This window comes from Anas platyrhynchos, chromosome 4, assembly GCF_047663525.1.
Source record: "Anas platyrhynchos isolate ZD024472 breed Pekin duck chromosome 4, IASCAAS_PekinDuck_T2T, whole genome shotgun sequence".
NCBI lineage: Eukaryota > Metazoa > Chordata > Aves > Anseriformes > Anatidae > Anas > Anas platyrhynchos.
Genome location: NC_092590.1, coordinates 56439163 through 56462277, shown reverse-complemented (window position 1 = coordinate 56462277; position 23115 = coordinate 56439163). Strand labels below are relative to the sequence as shown.

The 23115-nt window shown below is 42.0% G+C and overlaps 1 long non-coding RNA gene across 1 annotated transcript; it reads left to right on the top strand.

Moving 5' to 3' along the window:
* The first annotated feature begins 337 nt into the window (after positions 1-337).
* On the top strand, positions 338-22593 carry LOC106020078 (uncharacterized). Its single transcript, XR_011809208.1, has 3 exons — positions 338-473; positions 768-853; positions 22334-22593. It is a non-coding gene; the product is annotated as an uncharacterized lncRNA (long non-coding RNA).
* The last annotated feature ends 522 nt before the right edge of the window (positions 22594-23115 follow it).

Below are 23115 nucleotides of genomic sequence, written 5' to 3'. Positions count from 1 at the left end.
CTTTCCCTGGAAGTGGGCAGCTGCCAGCTCTGGTTGATCAGGTCAGCTGTGACTTTGTCTTGTCGAGTCCTGGAAACGTCCAAGGACTGAGGCTCCACAGCCTCTCCAGGTAACTTCCAGTGCTGTACTATCTTCCTAGTGGAAACCAAGCCCTATTTTTTGTAACGTCCATTCCAAACCTTCAATTTGTGGCTATAGCCCTGTGTTGCATCATCTGCCATCTCTGAGAGGAGTTTAGTTTTCTCACCTGCTTCTGACAGGGGCAAAATCCTCACTAAAGTCAATATATCCTCCAGCCAGCACTCTCCTCTCATCAGTACAGGCTGTCATTTCAGCACGGACTGTAGCCAGCTTTGTCAAGGAGGATTTGCCCTTGGTAAATCTGCACTGAATGTTCCCGATTACCTTCACATCCATACATGACTGGAAATGTTTCCAAGAGGACATGGTCCATGATCTTTCCAGGGACTGAGGTGAGCTTGACTCGTCTACTGTTCCCCCTCCCAGGTCCTCCTTCTTGCCTTGCTTAAACATGGACATAATATTTACCTTTTTCTAATAAGAATAAGAGACCTCCCTTCCCCAGTTTCACCACTGTTTTCAGCTCGGCAGTTGTGTAGAAACTTCTCTAAAAGCCTCTCATGTGGACCATGTGTTATACATGCTCTACAGACTCCTGTCACTTCAAAGCCATTCCTGAATATATTCAAGATACCAGTTTTCCCTGGCGGAGTGCATCATCCATGTCCTTTATTTCCTTCATTTAGACAGTAACATGCCTGTTTGGAACATGAGTTGAGAGCCATTGAAAGCAGGAACAGTTTTGGAGACAGAAAACTAACATAGGCTGCTGGTGAGCACTGGCTATCTTCTTTTCACTGAAAAAAAAAAAATTAAAATTTTCAGCCTCAGGATACGTTACAAAATTTGGCTATTTGTTAATGTTATTTTTTTATAGGAGCACTGCACTTTTCCTTTTTTTTTTTTTTTTTTGGGGGGGGGGGTGGGGTTGGAGGGAGTGGATATAGACTGTTTAGTGCTTTTGCAGTCAAATTGCCAAGACATACTCTATAGTTCTTTTATGGGTACTACCAAAAGAGTTTTATGACAGGAGCATTTTCTAAATAATGAAATGAACATAATGGCTATTATGCATTACTCAAGTTAAATTTTGCCTCCCAAAATATACAGTTTACTTAATGTGATTTAATTAATGTTTTGGAAATGCAGAATGCATCCATACATTATACAGTTCAGTGTAAAAAATTACGAAATATGAGGAAATATTCCTTATATGACTTCATCCCAGAGTTTATATAACTCGTAATAATAAGACTGCTAAATAACAGTTGGTATATAGGAATTTACATTTTTTATATAACGAGTGTTTCCTTAGTCTCTTAAGTGGTAAATATGGTTCTTAACTCTTTTACTTTTATGTACATCTGATGAAAATCTTACTGAAACAGTCACTTCCTTCCTATAGTCTTTCCATCCTTTCTGATATGTGAAATCACGTATCTGAAATAACAATGTTAACAATGAAATTACAGGAGCAGACAAGGCAATCAATCATATTTACCCAGGTTGATTTAGTAAATAGACTTCCCTCTGATGAATCAATCATGAAATCAGCTAATCGAATTAATTGAATTGTACATGGAAAGTCTGCTATGTGCTTTGTATATAAGCTAGATTTTTGCCTATAGAGTCACTCTGCTAACATGCACATAGAGGTTTTGTGAAGGTATGTGCTAAGCCAGTCACTAAGAATTAACTGCCACCTCCCCACTGTTCATTCTTCAGAGCTGGTTTAATCTGATTTTGTAGGGTTCTCCTTCCTGATCTCCCAGTGAGCTGTCCTGCCCCATGCACTCTTTTTCCAAGTCACAATATCATAAGACAATGGCAGAAGCAAAGCTGCAAGTCAAATATATATGAGTAAAGAAAAGATATCTGCATTGTTGTAGAAATTGCCCATATAATATGTGTATGGACATACATGGATTAGTTATGGGGAATTTTCTGGAGCTCAGTTGTTCTCTTGATTAATCCCTGTTCAGCACCTCTATGAGAGATGCGACCAACAACTTTCGCTCTGACCTAATAGTAATTACTCACTAGATTTAGCAGTAATTGTATAAGAAAGAAAAAAAAAAAAAAAAAGAGGCTGAACAGCGAATAGGAGCTTCTGACAGTAAGTACTGGGTGTGTGAGAGCAAAGAAAGCATGAGCAAGATGGAGCCTCTCCAAGCCCGAACATACTAGCCCATTTCTTCAAAGAGGCATAGCTCATCAGCTGCGCCCATGCACCAACTACTCTTCCCTTTAATTCTGTCAAGTGTAATAAAAAGAAAAATGAAACACTGCTATCCCCATCCACAGCTTTCAGATACCTCGTTAGATTTCTACCTGATGGCTTCTTACAGAGCTCGCCACGTTCCTCTTTTCCTTTCCCTAAAGGAATAATGCGCTATTGTTACCCTGCTCCTGAATACTCTCCAAGATGATGTCAGGTGAGTGCACAGCATCCACCATGCCAGAAGTCCTCCTTCCCTTCCCCACATTATGTAGGGTTCATTGTCAAGTCACAGACAATTACTTTATCTGATACTTGTCAACATGCAGTCAGACAGGAATTCTTTACCTCCAAAACTGCCTACTCAGCACCATCCTCTGCTGACTTTGCCCTCCTTTCAGCCTGTCCGGAGGGGATGGATGGAGTGGGAAGGGGACGACTTACTGCTTCGTTTCAAGCTGCTTTTCCCAATTCTTTGTCCTGAGCTGGAGTTCTGGACCTCCCTCAGAGCAGCTCCAAGGCCCAGCACCAGGGAAGGCACATGGCTGGAAAACCGATACTTGAGAGCCTTCGGATTTCCTTAGCAGCAGTGGGAGAAGTCCTCTGTGAAACCCACCAAGCAGTAGCCAGGGTACAGCTAGCAGGTGGCAGGACACACTCCACAGCCCGTTTTAGACCACTACTCTGACAGCACTGTGACAGGTCCTCCACCTTTGTCACCAGTCAGCAAGTGGCAGTGGCAGAAAGGCCGAGGTCCAGAATTTACATCCTCCAAACGTGAATATTCATCATGCTAAAAGTGCTAGGCCATCCAACCCCACATCTGTGCAGACGAATAGGAAAAACTTGGTGCTTTGTTTTTTTATCCTCACTCTAGCGTTACTTTTCTGTAACCTGAAATAAAGTCAGCTGATTTGTGTTAACTCCACCTTAGGATAAGCTTACAGGTAACGCCCTGCCTCTTACACAGCAGTGTGTGAATTGGCTAGGCATCCGATGCAGACCTGAAACATCTGTACCAGTGCTACAAAGTCAGTATATCTATTCACGGAATAGTACATTACTCAGCTAGGGGCAGAAGGGCAGGGAAGGAGGCCATGCAAAATCTGAATCATTTACCTATACATCAGCTTAATGGTTGGGAAGATATTTATTTACTGATATTTGGCCACAATCAGCAAGAGACGCAACAAGAGCAAGTGATTACAAGATGCTGGATTCTCGGGAAAGGTTAGGTTTGGTGTTGATACTTTGCCACACAGGAACGAGCAAATTTGTTTTCAACAGCTTTTACTCCAGGTGATTAGATGGGGTGAGACAGGTTTGTTACTAGTAAACCATTTATCTCTCTTTTCAAAAGCAGTACACAACATCTATGAAACATAACTGATCAGACACACCCAGCAGGAGATACACCCTTCCTACCCATGTCAGCCAGCAAAATCTACATTTTAATCTCAGACCAATAGCGTGAAGCATGCTGGATGCTCAGAGCCAGCATCTCACCACATGTAAACCAGAGCAGCTCTTCTCTAGGCAGTGGAGAAGTGCCAGCTGTGCTGTTTCAGATCAGATCTACAAACCTCCATACATGTGTCAGTCTGGCTATAGAAGAGATTTGAAGTTATCTGCTTAAAGAAGCAGGCCTTCAAAACATGCAGAAAACATAATGTAAATAAATAAATAAATAAATAAATAAATAATAAATAAATAAATAAATAAATAAATTGCTGTTGTCCAGAATTGTGAATACAGGGGTCGTTTACACCAACAGCAACTTTTACTCAGGCCTCTTGCATAACACAGGCCAGAAAACATCATCAACACATCCTCAGTTAAGTGCAATACATTGTACCTCAGCCTAGTTTTGCTTAACAAGATTTGAGATATCTATGCTAATATCTACAATTACTGTTTTATCTATTCTAATGTTTTACAAGCAGGTACAAATAGAAGAACCATGAAACAGAGACTGCTCTGTTGGTGAAACAGCATCCTATCCAAAAAATTACCATCTAGGTACTGTAAACCTCTTAAACAATTATATTATATTATTTTATTTTATTTTAATTTGTTTTAGCGCATTGACCTGCCCTTCCACTCAAATACAACCAACAGAGACATAGTTAAAAAGAGTGCTCCTAATAAAAAGGGGTTTGCCTGTAGTACAGCAAGTTCAGACAGCTGAGGACCTCTGTCTGTTTGAACTCTTTGGAGGAGGCTGATCAGCTCCTGGTTTCAGCCCACTTGTCTTCTCCCCTGGCACAGTACACCCTGGTTTCCCAGAACAGCATCACAGGTTATCAGGGATTCCCCAGCTCGGCACTCCTTGATTACAGATCCGAGGTAGGTAGCGGTAAGCCTGGTAGTACTTCTCCACGAGTAAAAGCCCTTTTCTCAGAGGAGGGCAGTACTGTGTCTCCCAGAAGGAAACCAGCCCATGGGATAACGCACAAGTCGGAAGAGTTCAGCCCCACCTCTGCACCTCGATTAATGCTGGAGGTGCATCCAGCAGCCCATAACAATTCCTCAGAGGATCAGATGCTCATCTGCTCTAAACTAGCAGGGTTTGCTGATCCAGGATCACAAAACAACGTGCATTAAATAAGAATCTTGACAACACTGTGCTTAATGTCTGAAAACTGAAAAATAGTGTCTGCACACACCTTAACACACAGCCAATGTTTAAATGGTATTCCCCAAAACCAATCAAAGCCAAATTAACTTGAAAGTCTGGGTTTTAGCTATTATCCTTTCTCATATGTTGTTATCTTGTTTCCTGTTATCATTGGTCTTTAAACAGCCCAGGTAACAGCTCAGGTAATAAGCACAGGTAAGCAACATTATTGTGGTGACTTGGTAAGTGTGGTTTGCTATTAGGAATACTGTACATGTACCCTTTTCAGAGGCTGGCCCTGGTTTCTTTGCTGCACTTATTTTATTGCAGACTACCAAGCACTGGCTCTTCCCAAAGCACCATCATCCACTGAAATTTCTGCAGGAGGAGTTATCACAGGGTATAGCCTGGCTGCCTCTTCCTCCAACATTTCCAAGGCTCAATCATATATTTGATATTTGGAAAGGTCTGTGATGCAAGGAGAAAGTGAAATTATTTTGTTTCCAGATTTGGACATGGCTGATAATCAAGCTTTTTTCAGGCTTTTGTACTTAAAATTTTAAAAGTATATATTATACAGTAATACAACCATGGTTTACTGGGCACGTATGTACTGTGATACATCACACAAACTATATGTCATTTGCCTGGCAGACCATAAGGACTTGTGCATTAATCCCACTAAGTTACCTGCAGACGTTCAATGTGATGTACGTCCAGTGGCCAGCTGTGCAAGCACGCAGAACCTCTGTTCTCCTCCTCAAACACTGCACAGGAAACCTCTAGCAGCCCGGCTGGTGAAACAAGCGCAGTGCAGCCTGCTAGTTTTTATATGTCTTGGTATCACAGTTCAGCATACCCCAACACAGTTCACTAAGCCCAACAAAAGATTTATATTCACTAAGCACACAAAAGCAAGTTCCTAGTCATAAAGAGCAACATGGGTAATACTGGTAGCTGCATAGAGTGAGGCAAACAGTCCTGACAAAAAGGCCACAAGGCATTGGCCAGGAGGCTGACAACTTTATAAATCTGTTCTTAAGAAGTGAACTTCAGTCAGTAAGGGACAGCCTCCAACAAAGTTGTATATAATACTTTATTGGTTTAAAATTTCACACTTATATGAAGGAAAAACTCCAAAATGGGAGATTTAATGACTGACAGCTGTGCTAGCTTTTTACAGCCAGGAGTCTGATAACTTCTTTAAACTGTTCTCAAGAAGTGAACTTCAGTCAGTAAGGAGAACCCTCGGTAAGGTCTTATAAAATTAATTATTTTATTGGTTTAAAGTTTCACACTCATATGAAGAGAAAATCTAAGGTCAATAGAAGATTTAATGACTGGTAGAGCTGTGTTGCCTTTTTACAGCCCCAAGGATGATAACTTTCTTAAACTGTTCTGAAGAAGTGAACTTTAGTCAGCAAGGGAGAACCTTCAACAAGGTCTTAAAAGATAAATTATTTTATTGATTTAAAGTTTCACACTTATGTGGAACGAATATCTGAAGTCAATAGCAGATTTATAGAAAGTAATAGAGAGTAATTCAAATTACTACATATAAACCATGACCTTTCTTTATGATGGGAATACCAAACAGTCATCTTCAAGAGGACAATTGACGACAAAATATGAGGACAGCTTAGCTTCTTATGGAAAATCTTAGACGCACACTGATCTTAAAAAATGCACGTTCACGAGGTGAAGACATTTTGAATATTTTCACAACCCATTCACATAAAAGGAGCACTGAGTAAGAATGTTGTGCCTGGGCTGCTTGGACTACAGATCTCATCTCACCTAATTCTGTTATGCTCCCCACCTCCCACTGCTACGTACCAGAGGAGAAGAAGCTCCAGGCTGGGGCTTAGCTCGTTGGTAGAGGACAAAAGGCACGTCAGTACCTGGCTGCAAAAAAGCTAGAATATGGCCAAGTATAGATAAGTAGGTGAAACGACCAGAACACCACTAGAACATATGATCCTTAATTACCACTTCCAGAACACTTTGATGTCCTTAGGGAGAGAGCATATGAAGTTCAAAATTAGTGGTTAATAAGTGGGATTTTCAAAAGCATTTAAATAGCGAAGGAGTTCCAGAGACCGCTAAGTTCCATAGGTACCTTTGAAATTTGCCCCTCAAGATAATAAATGGACATCCCACTATTGGTTAAAAGGCCTTTTCTCTCCAGCGACACTGCGTATTTCTTATACATGTTCTGTAGTCGTGTTTTTGTTCTCTGACTAACTGAAAGCATAGCCTCAGTGTATCTCTATGTATGTTGTGCAATAGCAGATTTGGGATTTGCATTTTTTAGATCACCAGACAATAAAAAAAATAGAGATTGTACAGATATGCACCACCCTTCATTAGAGGCAGCGATATTCTCTCCCACCCAGTCCTGCCCGACCAAGACAATATTGCACATACGCCTCCAGACAATGAGACTACCACACCTTTTGCCTCTAATTAAAATTATTAAGTCGAGAAGGAAAGAAATGCATTTTAGTCTGTGCTTGTTAGCCAAATGTCTTGATAAAGCTGAACATGTTCTGCTGCTGCCCACCATCTGTTCTTATAAATACTTCTTCAAAACACTGAACAGGAAAATAGATTTGTCATCACTGACTTTCAGCATTTTATACCAGCTCTACCCTCAGCTTTGCCTTTATGCAGAGTAATAAACATCCACAGAATAAGTTTTTTCCTATTAAAAAATAATAATAATAATAATGCATTTGACAAATTTCAGTAGAAAAGATTCCAACCCAGAGCATGTAGGAAGCTGTGTACATATAGGAATAAGGCCATCTTTAACAAGGGCAGTATTTTAACGAGGCAACCTTGCTTTCCCTCTCTTGACCTATTCCTTACTTATTCTCAGTCCTTTCACTGCTAGAGAAGTCACCTTAGAAGCACTGAAACTCCCCATCTTTGATGAAGAAGTAACTTTTCATAGCACTTCAGCCTTTGAGGCATCAAAATAGCTTGCGTCTTTTCAACTTCCTTTTGCTGCTGGGAATTCAAATACCTGCAAGAAAACATGCCTTTTCCATTCCTGAGCAGAAAAAAAAAAAAAAAAAGGCAAAAAACAACACACCAGACTTAACCATAGCATCATGACTCCCAGTATATTGCACCTGATACAGTGAGGAAACGCCAGCTGATGCAATACAGCAGCCCAGCTGTTGATAAATAGAGGTTGACAAGAATGTCGGTGCTGTTTCTCATGCAGACTCCCCATTGAATTTTATGTTCAGTCATCATTCCCAGGCTCACACTGCACTATTTTAATTAACCTGCCACCCGTGCTTTCTGTAGAAGTAAGTACAATGTTATAGGTACAATGTTATAGTCAGGTACAATCTTACAGCTAAAAATATTTGTAAGGCAAAGAAAATTGGGGTTTTCCTGAGGACAGCACTCATCTCCAAACCCACCATTCTTCATTGCCTGAAAAACAGGCATATAGCTTACTGTGTTGAGGACAAAATATGAGTTCTCTTTCCATAAGTATTTACGATTTTTTTTTTCTAACAATACAGATTTCCTCTCACAGATAGTTTTCCCAGTCAAGACCCAATTCACAATAAAATGAGAATTCAGCTTCACAAGAGGGGTGAGCGAATGGTACCAGATACCAACGTTGTCCCAGCACAAGCAAGTCAGAAGGGGCTCACAGGCACATGTACTAAACTCCCTAGGGCTTGACTCCAGGCAGATCAGAGGCCACTGTGTTGTTTTTTTACTATCTCTGGTGAGGCAAAGGCTGAGTATGAAGATTTCTGGAATACCAGGGCTGTTGAAGAAAAAGCTGCTCAGCTTTAATATTATAACTGATATTAAATCAGTTGCGGCAAAGTTGGTACTGATCCCATCAAAGACCCATGGCATTCCAGGTCATGTGAGGCCAGGGCTGTGTCTGGGGTGGTACAGCTCGGCGAGGAGCAGCTGTGCCTCCTCCTCAGGCCAGCGCAAAGCTCTGAGTGCTGCCAGAGGGCAAAAGAAGAACAGGAATAAGACTAAAAAAATCTAATGCCAGCCGTAAGGAGGACGTGATTGTTTTGAACTGCTAAGGTGTAAGGACATCAAAAAGGACAGCAGAAGCATGTCTTGAAATGATAATGTGTATATCTAAATGGGTTCTAGCATACAGCATGCACAAAATGTGCCTTTCCCAGTCTTTCATGAATTAAACTCCACCATCTACAAATTCTCCCTAGAAGCATTTTAGGAGTAGGCTTTCCTTTGCAGTCTCTGGTACCGTCCATTTCAGGTTAGACTGGAAATATTGTGAAAGAGGCTCCCGACTCACTAACATACCAGGCTCTCTCAGGCTCTCGATTCCCTCACATTCAAATCCACAAAACATCTCAGTAAGTACAGGTATATAAGTGACCAAGGATGTTATCTCGTAAGACAGAAAATATTAGGCTGGCTTCAAAAGTCAGAAGTGAAACTTTGCATCATTGCCAAGGCTGCACCTATGCCAGCCGAGGTGAGAACAAAGAGAAAAAGTGAAGATGAAAGCAGACGCTGGATGGTGATTGAGATTTGTTTCTGTTTTTTCTCCACACATTTGGTTGGCATTTTGTTTTTTTCCCTTCCTTCCCTTGTTTGCAGTTGTATGCAAAGTGCATGCTAAAGTGAATATTTTAAGCTACCCAAAACTTTGTGAGGGCGATGGGAAGGAATTACACTGACTGCAAACATGCCCAGGGTTAATACGGCCTTCTTGGAAATAAAAGCACATGGGTTGTTCCGAATACAACTTCATATACTTCAGTTACTTTGCTCTATATGCTATTGCAGCATATGGGCATCTCACGTGTTGCTTAAAGTTAATAGTTTCTGCCTAAAAATCTCAATAAACACACACAGATTTTTGAAACTTTTCTTCAAAAAGGAAAAACAAAACAAAACAAAAAAAACTCTCAAATTTCTGAAATTCTGGAGTTCTTCCAGCTTTGCCTCCTAGAACCACAAAGCAAGAAGCTGAAGGTGCAGAAGAAGAACACAGAAAGAGATTGACACCGGTTTTCCCTTCACCTGCCTAACACAGAGAATACTTTCTGACATTAATTTCTAATGTAGAGATGAATTTGTCATTCTTTTACACATACACATACAAAAATACAAAGATATTTATAAATGTATAAATATTTGTATGTACATATGTATGTATTTATATATACACACATCAGTACAGAAGAGTTGGAATCAAATACAACATAAACAGTACCTCTGGGGCTTTAGAGATACTCTGGTGCCTTCTACCACTACTCTATAAGCTCATAAAAAAATATGGATAGACGTGAGAAGAACAAGTATTATTCTGATCCATGTTTGTTATAAGACTGGTGTTACAAGAGTTTTTTTTCCTTTGTTGCTGTTATTGGTTTTGGATAGGGGAGGGGGTCACTTTTTCTTCTCTCTTCTCACCCTGTTTTGTTATTCTGCAGCCTTTCAAAGTTTCTAGATCTTTGGAAGTATAATAGTAGGAACAGGGGTGGTTTTCAGTAACAACAGAGTAACTTGTGTTAAGTTAATTTTCCTTTGGGCCACTTAAATTTTTACAAAGTCACAAAATGATTTAGAAAAGTTACAGAAAAATAAAATTTAAAAAATGCATTTATGTTCTTGTTGCAAGAGGGGAGAAAAAACATAACCTGCCAGCAATTGCCCTCTTCTACTTACTGAATAAGAAAGTTAAAAGAAAGTAAATAAATGAAAAGAAAATTTAAATCTAATTCTAAGAGAGTAAAAAATTTCTCACAAGTTGAAGCAATTAAATACCCCCAAATGGTTCCTTTTGTTTAAATTTTTCATCCTTACTGCCTCTGCATGCCCAACATTTTTATTTATTTTTTAATGAGCGTCATTAAATACATGCAACTCATCAGTGACGAGGGTTTAGCTTGGGACAACCTCTGTGGTTTTCACTCCTAGCTTTCTGTCCTGGCTTTCTCTGGGCAGTTCTTCCTCTTGCTCCAGGGGTAGCTCAGCAGCACACAAAGCTCCATCACCAGTTGAGTTTGGAGGAAAACAGGATGGTTTTCAATTTCCTTTAATACATCTGCCTCTAATTTATGGCAGCTCAGCAACTGCTCCTGAGCAGCCACAGCACCTCAGCAGCGAGGGAAGAACCTTGGGGAGGAGACAGGGCAGATTTTCTGGCTGAAACCAAGGGCACAAGCTAGGTACGTGAGCACGTGCCATGTGCTGCATTAAGGAAATGTGAGGAGTAATGCACTCAGTGAAAACCAAACAGAGCCTGGCAACAATCTAAATATCTAGGGAGGGGAGAGAAAAGGAGCTACAGAGCCATTAAGGTCAGATCATTGTTCAGATCTGGAATAAAATACCTGGGAGAAAGCCCCACAAAGACAAGAAATGAACCCTTTATATTCAGGATTTGCCACAGGACAGCAATCATGTCTGGCAGACTGGAGCCTGTGGGGAGTGGGAGTTTGCTGATACATGGTCATGCTTAGGAATCTACAGTGTCATGGAAAAAGGGAATGGAGGCAGAAACATCTGAAGCTCTGAGCAAAGCAGAGATACAGCATTTCAATACAAATGACTTGGAACTGATCCTCCGTCTTAAAGATCACACCCACAGAAGTTCTCCTTGTCCTGTGGCAAAGTATAAAGCAAAGCCACAGTCTCCTTGCAACTTAAAAAAAAAAAAAAAAAAAAAAAAAGGTAAGGGAAAGAAGTAAGACCACTCAACTGGTCTTATAGATTTAAAAAATGAAGTCCTTTATTTACATGTAGGCACAAAAGAATTAAACAAACGCAACAGAAGGGAACATTCATTGGAGATACAGCTGATTATTTTTCTAACCTGATGTGTCATCAGCAGCCTAGATGCTACACTTAGAAAGAATGTGGCCTTACAGCACTTATCTTTGTACATCCAGTTCCTTCTTTAAGAGCCTTTGTTTTCTCAAACTGATATTTGAATTGTATTAAGCAGCCGCCATATTTCATGATAAAACAACTGTGTGTTGGTACAGAAAGCTATGCAGGTGACATTTTGATTTAGAAAAGAGTAGGAGAAGAGCTGTGTAAACACCACGTTAAACATTGGCTCTTTGAAGCAAAGCAGGCATAGCTTTGCTCATATTGCCACATATATATATATTTGTCTATCCTATGTCATTTTCTGGAGACAATTTTCCTAGGAGGTTCTCCAGGTAAGCCAGTGAGTATGCTTAGCATGTCTTTCGGGGCTCCTGAGGATGTTTTTTCAGCAGGCTTCTGGTTCATCAGCATGGGTTTAAGTAGTCTGTGGGGTAAGAGGGATAAGAATAAAACAGGATGCTAGTTCCTGTTGTCAGGATAATTAATACACTCTGGACTGTAAATAATAAACTTCCCATTGGAACCTACCCATGCTTATCACTGGTAAATTACTAAATATCACCAAGAATGGAAAAGCAAAACCTAGAGTTGTGTCAATGCTGAAAACTGGAGATCTGCAACTCTCTACAATGGTTGGCAAGACAAATGTAAAAAATGTGTTATGAGTTAGTACCTGTCAGTTTCTTTCTCTGTAGGGAAATGATGGCCACAGATGGTTTTCTCTTTGCTGGAAATGATGGCCACAGCCAGTGGTGGTGTCGCAGGAGACCTCTCTCCTTCTTTTCCACCTGGCGTGGGGCAGCACTGAGCATGCCAAAGTAAAGAGGCTGCTGCATCCACCAGATCTTGTACTCCAAGCACTGCTGTCTCCAACAGCAGGGCTGATGTCCCTAGGGAATTGTGCAGGCCCAAGCAACAGCACAAAGAGCCACAAAGTCTAATTTAACATTACAAATGCATTCAGCATGGTAAGTCAGGTAAGAGCATTTGTAATTGTGTGTTATATTAATATTGGGTTGGGTTTCTTTGAGGAGTTATAAAGTTCTGGCTCAAGAAGAAAAATGCAGTACTTGAGACTGCATCTTTAAGTGCTGAATCATCTCAGACAGAGAGTCTGAAGAAAAGATTGCTGTCAAGTGCTTGTATATATTGTTAGCTGGACCTGGCCGTGCAAACGCCTTAAGTACAGAGCAGCCACAGGATACCACAAGAAGCAAACCAATGCTGCATGCCCTATAATCTGGTCTTTAATCCACTGTTGATAAATTATGCAGAGAACTACTAAAGTGAAAATTAGCAAGTTAACCCATGTAAGAGAGAGAAAGAAACAAACAGGCAGAAACACTTCAAGTTATAGACAGACTTGCTGTCATGAAGCCTGTTTTGTGTTGCTTTTACCACCACTTTGCATCTCTCAGCCATGCTTATACAAGGGGTTTTGGCCTGGTCATTTTTACATTCCAGGTCATCTCTGGTCCTGTGTGATTTTTAGTTTGCCTTTGATACCATACCAAATACATCTTATTCTTCAAAGTATTAGAAACTGGCTAAAGATTTCACTCAAACCAAGCATTGGCAGACTCACGTGGCAGAGAAACTGGCTTTTAACTTTATAGTAAAGCAGAGAAGAGTATCTGGTTGAACACTCTGTAGGAGATGAGGTCCTGCTGAGACATGGGACAGCTGGAAAACTGTACAGATGTGAGATATACTGGTTTCTATTTGGGGATCCACAATGTGTGTTTGGTAGGAGTGATGAAATCTGCTATCTTGTTAGGTTCATGCTCTCAAATTCTCCCTCTCATGAGCAGCTTCACTGTCCTTAAGAGAAAGATTTGCTTTAGGTGGCTGTTACTTTCACCAAGCCCTACTTTTAACAAAGGGGTTTAGATTTTCTTATGGCTTCCAGCTTCTTTATAAAGTTTAAGAGACAATACGGAAAAGCCCATGCAGTCAACTCTTCACTATCCTGGTCACAGAAATGGATCTTAATGAATTATTTTAAATGGGAAATTTAATGGAAAAAGACTAAATTAACTTAACAAAAAAGGGTTTTTAGCTCAAATGCAGCAGTGCATAAAGGCATCAGCTGGCAGGTTTAGTAGCAGCCAAACCTGGTCCTGTGTGGTACTGTTAGTCCTTAAGAGACCTGAGCTGCCCCTGCACAGCACCACTGTTGTGGCTGCAAAGAGCAGACATCAGTGTATAGAGCCCCATCAGTGCAGGCTCCATAAAGACCTTTCTCGGCCTGCCATATACAGAGACAGATCAAGTGCTCCTGAAATCACAGTCCAATTTCCAAAGAACCTTATTCATAGGAAATGGAGGTGGCTGGTCCTGTTCACAATGTATTATATGAGGAATCTCTGCATGCATAAGAGAGGGACAATATACAGCACATCTGTTGCATTTTTCCTCTACAGCAGAAACTCCTTTTCCATATTGCAGCCCATGTGTTCCCTCTATAATCTTTATAGAGGGAACTACGTACACAGCTGGTGTACAGCTGCTACCTACAAAGGACACATATCTCAGTGCAAACAAAACAGTAAAATGTTTAGCTGTATAAAGTGACAACCTAATAAACAGATCCTCTGTTCCTCTACCTTCATTCCTGAGTATCTGTTTATATTAGGAAGGTTTTATGGTGTTCAGAATGATTTATAATTGTTTGACACTACCTGTTTTAAGGCCTATTCATCTCTCAGGAAAAAGCAGTAGCTGACCACTCTGTACGTCTCTTCACCCAGGCAATGTTGCAGATTTCAATGGAAATTGGGAAAACTGCATGGGAACACTGAACATATAGATGAAAATGTAGTGTGATATTATATAATTAGCCTACCAGAGGGTGAAATCCCTCAGAAATGTCCAGGGTTGTCTCCACAGATCAATGGCAGGATGCTGTGCTAGCTGCTTAAGTGCAGGCTGCCGGGAGGGTTGGGCACAGCTGAATGGCAATGAGCTGGGAGCTGTGCCAATGCAAAACCCTGGCGACAGGGAGGTCTGATTCCTGCCGTCATCTACCTAAGGTAGGGTTACAGAGAGGCTTTACTCAGAGGTGCATGGTACAAGGATGAAGGCAATGGTCAAATGTTGTAGTAAAGGAAATTCTGACTGGATACAAACATTGCTTCAGAGAGGGTGGTCAAGTGCTGAAACAGATTGCCCCAAAATGTTGTGGTGTCTCCATTCCTGAAGATATCCAAGACTTTAGTTGATGTGGCCCTGAGCAACCTGCTGTACCTGGCCCTCCTGTGAGCAAGAGGCTGGAGTGGATGACACCCAGAAGTCTCACCTGACCTACATTTTGCCATGTTCCTATGAAACCCAGACCTCTCCATAGCCTGGGACAGTCACCAAGGAATGCAGCTAGGAATATTCATTTATTAGGAATCCATACCCAACAAGTCTCTCCTGAAGAAAAGTCCATCAACCATTTCCCAAAAAAAAGAAAAAGCAAGAAGTACAGTTTTTTTTGAAACTTAGAGCTGTGGCACTGCCACTACCCAAGTCCTGTGCAGTACCCTGCTGACTGTCCTTAGTGCCATCCTTAACCTGAGAGGTTCAAACACATATATTGCAGCAACTGAGAAACAAGGATTATTTAAAAAGGCTAAGGTACACAAAGGAGCCTGGCTCTGTGGCAAAAGGTTAGGTTTGAGGACTTTGTAGTGTTAGGTCAGAGGTTGGACTAGGTGATCTTGGATGTCTCTTCCAACCTAGATGATTCTGTGATCCTGTTTTTCTTCTAACAAAGGGAATTCTTACATTTGGTGCTGGAAGGACATTTGCATGGGCTCAGATGCAGAAATGGCCATGGAGCAGCAGCTATGCCAAGCCTTACCCCTGTTCCAGCTCTACTGTAGCCACTGGGCTGCAGTCACACTGCCTCTGGTTGCTCTCTTTCCAGCCCTTTGAGTGATATATAATTTATTCCACCAAGATCCACCATAAACAGCAAGCTCTGAGTTTCTTCCCCTCCCACAGCTGTCCTGTTCATTAGGCTGCTCGCTTGGGAAACGTCAGCTTGATCTTCTCCAGGCTGAGGAAGACCTAATATTGAGGTTTCCCTGGGCAGGCACCCTAACCACCTCGCCATTAACTAAAAAAAAAATAAAAAATAAAAAATAAAAAATCTCTGTAACCACCTCTACCATAACCAAGGTGCGATTTCAAAGAGCTTGTCCACTGCTGAGCTCCACAGGCAGCCTAACGCTGCCCGTGGGTGTTAGGTGTGCTCTGGGAATGGCGGTGGGCTGGGCCCCATGGGAGCAGGCTAGGAGCTCCAGCTTCCTGCATCCAGCCCTTGCTGGTACCCAGGCAGGGAGATACATGGTCTGTGGTGTTTATGGCCAGGCTGTCCATGCATTTTTTCAGCAGCCTCTTATTCCCCAGCTGCTTCCCCCAGCAGAACTGATCTGCAGCTGGTACTTCCCAGACAAGCTCTTGTTGCATGGCCAGGCTTCTGCAGAGGCAGGCCTGGCACCACCACTGCTAGAGCAGCCCCCATGGTCTACAGCCTACTTAGAAGGGACCCCAAGGAGTTGATGAAATAGCCTCAGCTCTCAGCTGAGCAAAACCACAACCTCCTCTAACAGCTCCAGCGTCTGAACCCAGGTTTTCTCTGTCAGCTTTGCCTTTAGGCATAGGCACTGCATGCTTCCACTTCTTTTCTTACTGTCTCTAGACTTGCTCCAATGCAGCGTTACTGCAATCTTGTGATAAGACTGGCATGGACCAAGAAGTGCCATCTAAGTTGTTTGTAACCATGCCTAAGTATTGAAATTTTGATTTTATCTCTTGTTCTTCAGAGGTGAAAATCATGTGTCTCAAATAATAATTCTGTCGAAACAGTATTGACATCTATTTGCAGACTAAGCCTCTTGTTTTTCCACTTCGGAAGACATGCGTGGGTTGGGACCGGAGCACTGATCCCCTCTTCAGGTTTCTTTTATAGTTCTCACGTACATATCCTGCCATCCCTGAACACTTGAGCTCTAGCAAAGCAGGGAGTGAGTCAGGAACTTAGACTAGGAAATTATCTAATCACCTCATCACAGAGCATGAAGTGACTTCTTAGTTACTTTGTCTGCCACTCTTCTTGACAAAACTGATATGTCTTTCAAAATATTTTAACTTAAAAAAAAAAAATCAAATAAATTTCTTTTGTCTCCTACTGCAGTTTCTTATTTCAGTGTCACCCTTTTGAAAATATTCTGAATTTTCATGTGCTTCTCTTGTTCTTTCTCAGTGATGAACTTTTCTTGGAACAAAAAGTACTCCTTGCATCTTACTTGGTACAATATGTAATAAAATCCCTTAGGTTAGATTAAAGTAGTTATTATGGCCATTATTAGCATCATCTTATGATGATGTATTAATATTTTAATGAATAGTTTTCCTTTAGTATTGGAGGCCAGGAGATGACAATCTACTGTACTCTAGCCTTTCAGGCTTTAAGTAGAACACTAGAATGAAAATTGATTTTCCCTCCAGTGTATATTAAGGAGAAGCACACAATTCAAAGAAATTGTGGGATGAAATGGAAAGGCCGCAGTACCCCAGACAATGGAAACTATATAACACAGGTACAGGAGAGGGTGACACAGGGACATCCAGATAGCGTTACCCAGAGACAGCACAGCACTAAAAACACTGGCCCTTGGCCAGAGATAAGCAGCCTCCTTATCCCACTACTGAGCAAGTCAAGTTTCTCTGAAGCATGTTCTTCTCTTCAGCACTCAATAACCTGGCTGGATTTACCATTTGGGGCTTAATGCCAGCAATGCCAGACATGAGTATGCCTGTTCTGCAGTCCTGGTACTGGGAAAGCAATAGATGGGAGCTGAGGTGGCTCTGCATGTAGTCAGCTGGAGCCCAGCAAGTCTCCTTAAAGTAAAAGCTTTACTATTACCAAGGAGAGTGAGGGGAAGGAAGACAGGAAGAGCAGGACTGCCTCATTTAAAGCTGATGAGCTCAGGTTAGCTGTGCTACTTAATTTGGTTCTTGGACTCGGGCATACAACTGCAGTGAAACCAGGCCAGAGCTGTCTCTGGGTGATGTTACTTCTAAACCAGTAAGTGCAGGTGGGGCCGGGGGGCTTCCCTCTGAACTTCACAAGGGGTCTGGGCTGTTCCTTTCCTTGTTCACAAGCAATGAGCTCTCCCCACTCCTCCAGCGTCAGGCTACAGGGCTTAGTCTTGAAAAGCACCCCTGAGTGTGCAGGTGCTCACAAGCCTTCCTGTAACACAACCCATCCCACAGGCATAATTCGAGGAACACCCATGCACCACTTCATGTCAGTCTTTACTCTGTGCTACATGGAAAAGCATTTTCCTACCTCAAAACTAGTCCACCCAGGTGTCCTGAACAACACTGGAATATGCAGGAACTGTACCGTTCTTCTCAAAGTACAATTGTCCCCATCCTCTTCTAATGCTGCCTGTTGATCCCCAAATCGCACACAAAGCAGGAGGCTGGGCATGCCAGGACAAAGAATCCTGCAGAAGAGAGGCTATCTGAAAAAAAGAGCCATTAAAATTTGCCTCTTGCACTACTAAAATGCAAATAACTTCTTAGAACAAATGTTGAAGGACAGAGTAAGATGGAAGAATGTATTTTTTGCTTTTATGCGCTTAGCAAAATCTTGATCATTGGAAGTGCGTACACTTGGGAATTCCAGTCTTATGATACTATGAAGTCTCTTCTGGGCTTAACACTTAATCTTGATACTAATTAATGTCAAAATACACTAATATTCTCTCTTTAATCCTGACTTATTTTCCATTAAAACCAACGGAAGCTTTTCCATTGATTTCACTCTATAAAATGCCTTCTGAAATACCCACACATAGGTATTATAGCTGCTTAATAGCTAACTACAGTATATGGTTATATATTTTATATAGTTTTACAGTAATAACTAGATGCATATATAGTGTAGTTAACTATAATAGAGTTAAATAGCTGTTATAGCTCATTTTAGCACAAAGAAGAATATTAACTTATTACTGTAATGATTTAACATCTGCTGGTGGATTCCCTGGAATGATTTAAGAGCACTGCCTGTCTTCTGTCCTAGCTATGCTCAGTAATGAAGTAGAGGCTGAGAAACTTTGCCTGAATAGCACGGAGGTTAACACATGGGACTGAACTGATTTGCAAATCTTCTGGCCTGTCTTGAACAGGAAGGAAGGAGTCAGAAGTGTTTTGCTAATCCCATAGCTGTTTCAGTGCTGAGGTCCATTGCTGCATGCTGTGCAAGCACTGAAGAGATCAGAGCACATCCAGCTCAGGCCCTGCACCAGGGCAGAATCCATCCACATGTGACAGATGTTGGTCTAATCCGTTCATACAGACCTCCAGTGAGGCAGATTTGCAACACAGCCTGCCTGCCTGTTGCTTATCCCCTAGATAGGGTGTTTTTTTCATATACAATGTAAATCTTCTTTTTTGCAAATTAGGTTCTTGGTTTATACCCTTCCCAGTGGACATTTTGAGCATTTAATTACTCACTGATCTCTTTAAAACATCCTTTAAGCAGTACCAAAATTTTTCCACTTCACAACGTAGCATACTGATTTACACTAGCTGAGCAGCTGCTCTACAGTTTTAAAAGACCTGCTCCGTAAGCACCAGACACTTTAGGGGGTGGACGATGGGAAATCGAGATTTATAATTTTATATTCAAGTGTTTCATGATTCTAATGCAATCACATTTGATAGTGACAATAAGTCATTGTGAGCTGTGATGGTGAACTGTAGAAACCAGCTGTCTGAGGGTAGGCTGTGCCAGCTAATGGTAGACAGCAAGATGGGTATTGCAGTCTCAGAAAAAGCACTGCAAGCACTGCCATCATGTTCTCAGATTTGCTTCCTCTAACACTGGTAAATTCATGTTAAGAACAAGGGAAAATGAAACAGAACCCATAGAACCAATAGCGGTTGGTTTGTTTGTTTGTTTTTCTCCCAAACAACTTCCAGCAGAAGATCGTTGAAGCTTTTCAGCATCACACAACAGGACTTTTAATTTCAGACAAGATCTTAGATGACAGATTTTGCTTTCAAGAGTGGTCTAGTCTGTTTCTTACAGAAGCCTGATACATTACATTTATGGGAGTGGTCCTTCTGTAGGAAATTCTTACAACCACTCTGGGTTTGGCATGGAAAGTGACTGCTCCAGACCATAAGACAATAAAAATAAATAAATAAACCCACTTGTATCAGCTTGGAAATCAATGCTCTGTTCACAGAGAAAGCAAGACAGCAGCAACTGATTTCTTTGTAATGGCTTGGAGATTTATCCCGAACTAATTACCTGAAATAACTCAAGACCAGATGGCCTGGATACACAACCGAAAGTTGTGTGACCAGGATTAGACTCCACCACACCTTATGGCTACTGGCATGGGTTTGCCTGTATGGGATGTAATGATAATGCCTCTGGTCCTTGCAGGGAACGGGAAGACAGGAAAAACTGTGGGGAGAATAGGAATACAAATAAGCAAAAAATAACATCAGTACAAGATCTTTTTGATATAGTCAAAATTTCAAAGGCAGAAAAAAACTTCTGCTTTCTTCTGGCCTGGCACAGCCTGTGACAAATCAAGTGAACAAAACACATAATAACAATGAATAAAAGGCATAAAAATAGACTGAAAAAGAAAAGGAAGACCCAAAGGAAAGATAAGGAGACTGTCTCATGGTTAGGACCATGCAAAGAAGAGACTGGAACCCAGACTGGAATAACCTGAAACCCTGGAGAAGCAGAGAAATTAATTTAATGCTGAGCATTATCAGAGGTATCACCTCATTAGCTGTATTGGGCTCCTGATGCTTATCCCATACAAAGCTTTCACAAATGAAGCACCTTTCTGAGTCCCTGCAGGGGCATGAGCCATCAGACCAGCTGTGACTCTTCTTAGTGCCACCCTTGTCACTGCAGAGCTCAGCACAGACCACAGCCAACGCAGCCACGGCCTTTGGAGGATGCACCTAATGGGTGAAGAGGTGGTGTCCAACTTTTGTACCGGTACTGTCCCAGGACTGGAGGACTCTGACAGGAAACAGGAGCTCTCAGAGCTAACTGCATCTTAATTACAAGTGCTCATTAGGGCTCACAGCTACCGGTTCTCCAGAGAACATATGAGCTGTGAGGCTCGTGCCTGGGCTGGGGGCACCAGGCCCTAATCCATCCCAGCACCCAGGAGCTGGTCTGTGCCCTGGTGAAGCAGGGAGGGACTTGGAGCAAAAAGGGCAGTCCCTCTTCCATGGCACTGCCTGTGTAGGTTATGGCAAGATGCAACAGGCAAACATGAGGTAGGAGTGGAAGCAGTAAAATGAGGCAACAGTGTCACAAATGCATCATCAAAGAGTGAGCCTCTCTGCCTTTCTAGGCACCGTTATGTGGGACTGCTTTTGAGGCAACAACAACAAAGGGGGAGGCATAAGGAGTAATTTGGGAGGGAGCAGCTTTACAGACTTCACCTGGGAGCTTGCCACTGGTTGCAGCGTGGGAGATAGCATGGAGCTGGCTGACAAAGAAGCCAACAAGGAAGCAGCACAAGGAAATGTCATCTAAGAAGCTTGTCCCTGGGCCACTGATAACCTAGGAGCGTTAAGGAATGGGGTTTCTTTTGGGCTGCTTGGGCAAATTGCTTACCCCAGGAATCAAAGTGCACAGAAGAATCAATATAATAGGCTTATTTGCTAAGCATTTTAGGGGAAAAAAAAAAAGGGCAAAAAAAACAAAAGCAGGAACACTTTGCTTATGTATATACCTGAAAGTGGACAACTGTTACTCGATTTTGCCTGAACCAGATGTGCCAGCATGGGACTGGAAATTGTCCCCAAAATCAGCATGAACTTCTCTGAACATCCAGTGCTTCTTCATGTGATAACATGGTTCCTCAGACAACAAACAGGCCTATAGTGAACACTCAGGGTGTCAGTACAACACAGAAGCTCAAAGTGCTGAAGAAGTAGATCAAGAGTAAAGAAGGCTTTGATGCAATTCATGGCCTGGGAGTAATGGAAGAACTAAATAATAAAGCAAAGGATAAGAACACTGCTTAAACAAGAGGAAGGGGAATGTGCTTGATGAATACCAGGCTGTTAAGCAGCTATTTTCTTAAAATGGTTGAGCCAGAACTGAAGGCCACATCAGGAGGGAGCAGAAGCAGAGGGAAGCCTAATTAATGAGACAGGGTCTCAGGATGGAAGCACAAGTCACTGAGAGTGAGTGGGAGAAGAGGTGAGCCAGAAGGCAAGGTAGGGAGGTGCTAAGGCTGGTTGGTATCAGGTGTGATGTACATCACTGCAACGTGAAGTAGGAAAAACAGTCGGGGGGGGATATGAAGTGAACTGATAAAAGCAGGGAGAAGAGGACAGCTAGAGGGAAAGGAACCATTATCTTTCATTCAGCTTGCCTCCTGCGGAGAGGCTATCACAGGATCTTAGCATCTGTGTTTCATGTGTTTGTTGCTCAACTTGTGATACGTCTTCATAAGTAACAACTTTGGTAAATGTTTTTTTTTCCCCTCTCTCATTAGTCTCTGTGCTGCTGTTGCTGAGGATCTTCACAACATGAAGTGGAGTGGTAAAGACTTCTACTTGCCATGCATGCAGGGTGAAATCACCAAGCAGTGTTGTTATTGAGTGGAGAAAACACAGACAGTGTGGAGCTGCTGAAAATCAATCATATTTTAGTGGTTTAACTCTGCTGCTTCTCCTGGTATTAAATGTCCTCTGATAGGCCACATTTACAGAGGACTACAAAAAAAAAAAAAAAGAAAAAAAATGTAGCCAATTCCTGGATTGACACAGAACAGAATTAAAAAATGCAAGTTCATAACCTTTGTCATTATAATTGCGTAAATTACGTTCCTGATCTCATCAGATGCCCTCTCTCCCGGTCCCAGGCCGCTGGCTTCCACATCTCCTGCAGCAGAGCCCCGTGACTCTCCCAGGCTCAGGTTTCCTGTGGTCAGCCAGGATTACCTCATGGTCCTGAGTCATCTTCAGCTCTTCTGCCTCCAGGAGCAGAGCCGTGTCCATCACCAAACAGCCTTGCTAAAGCAGAGCCTGATTTGCTTAGAACAAAGACAAGGCAGAGAAAATGGACCTACGACAAAAGAGAGATCTATTTGAGTCTATCTGCGTGCCTCCCACTGAGGCTGACTGTGCTGGCTCTTCCAGATTCCCTCAGCAGAGCCTCTGCCCACATAGTCTTGTGCCCAGCAGCAGCTTCTGTCAACTGCCTGCTCCCTCCTGGGAACAACTTCTTAGCTTCTCGCTGATCTCTGGATTTTCAAGCATCTAAACTGGCAAAACA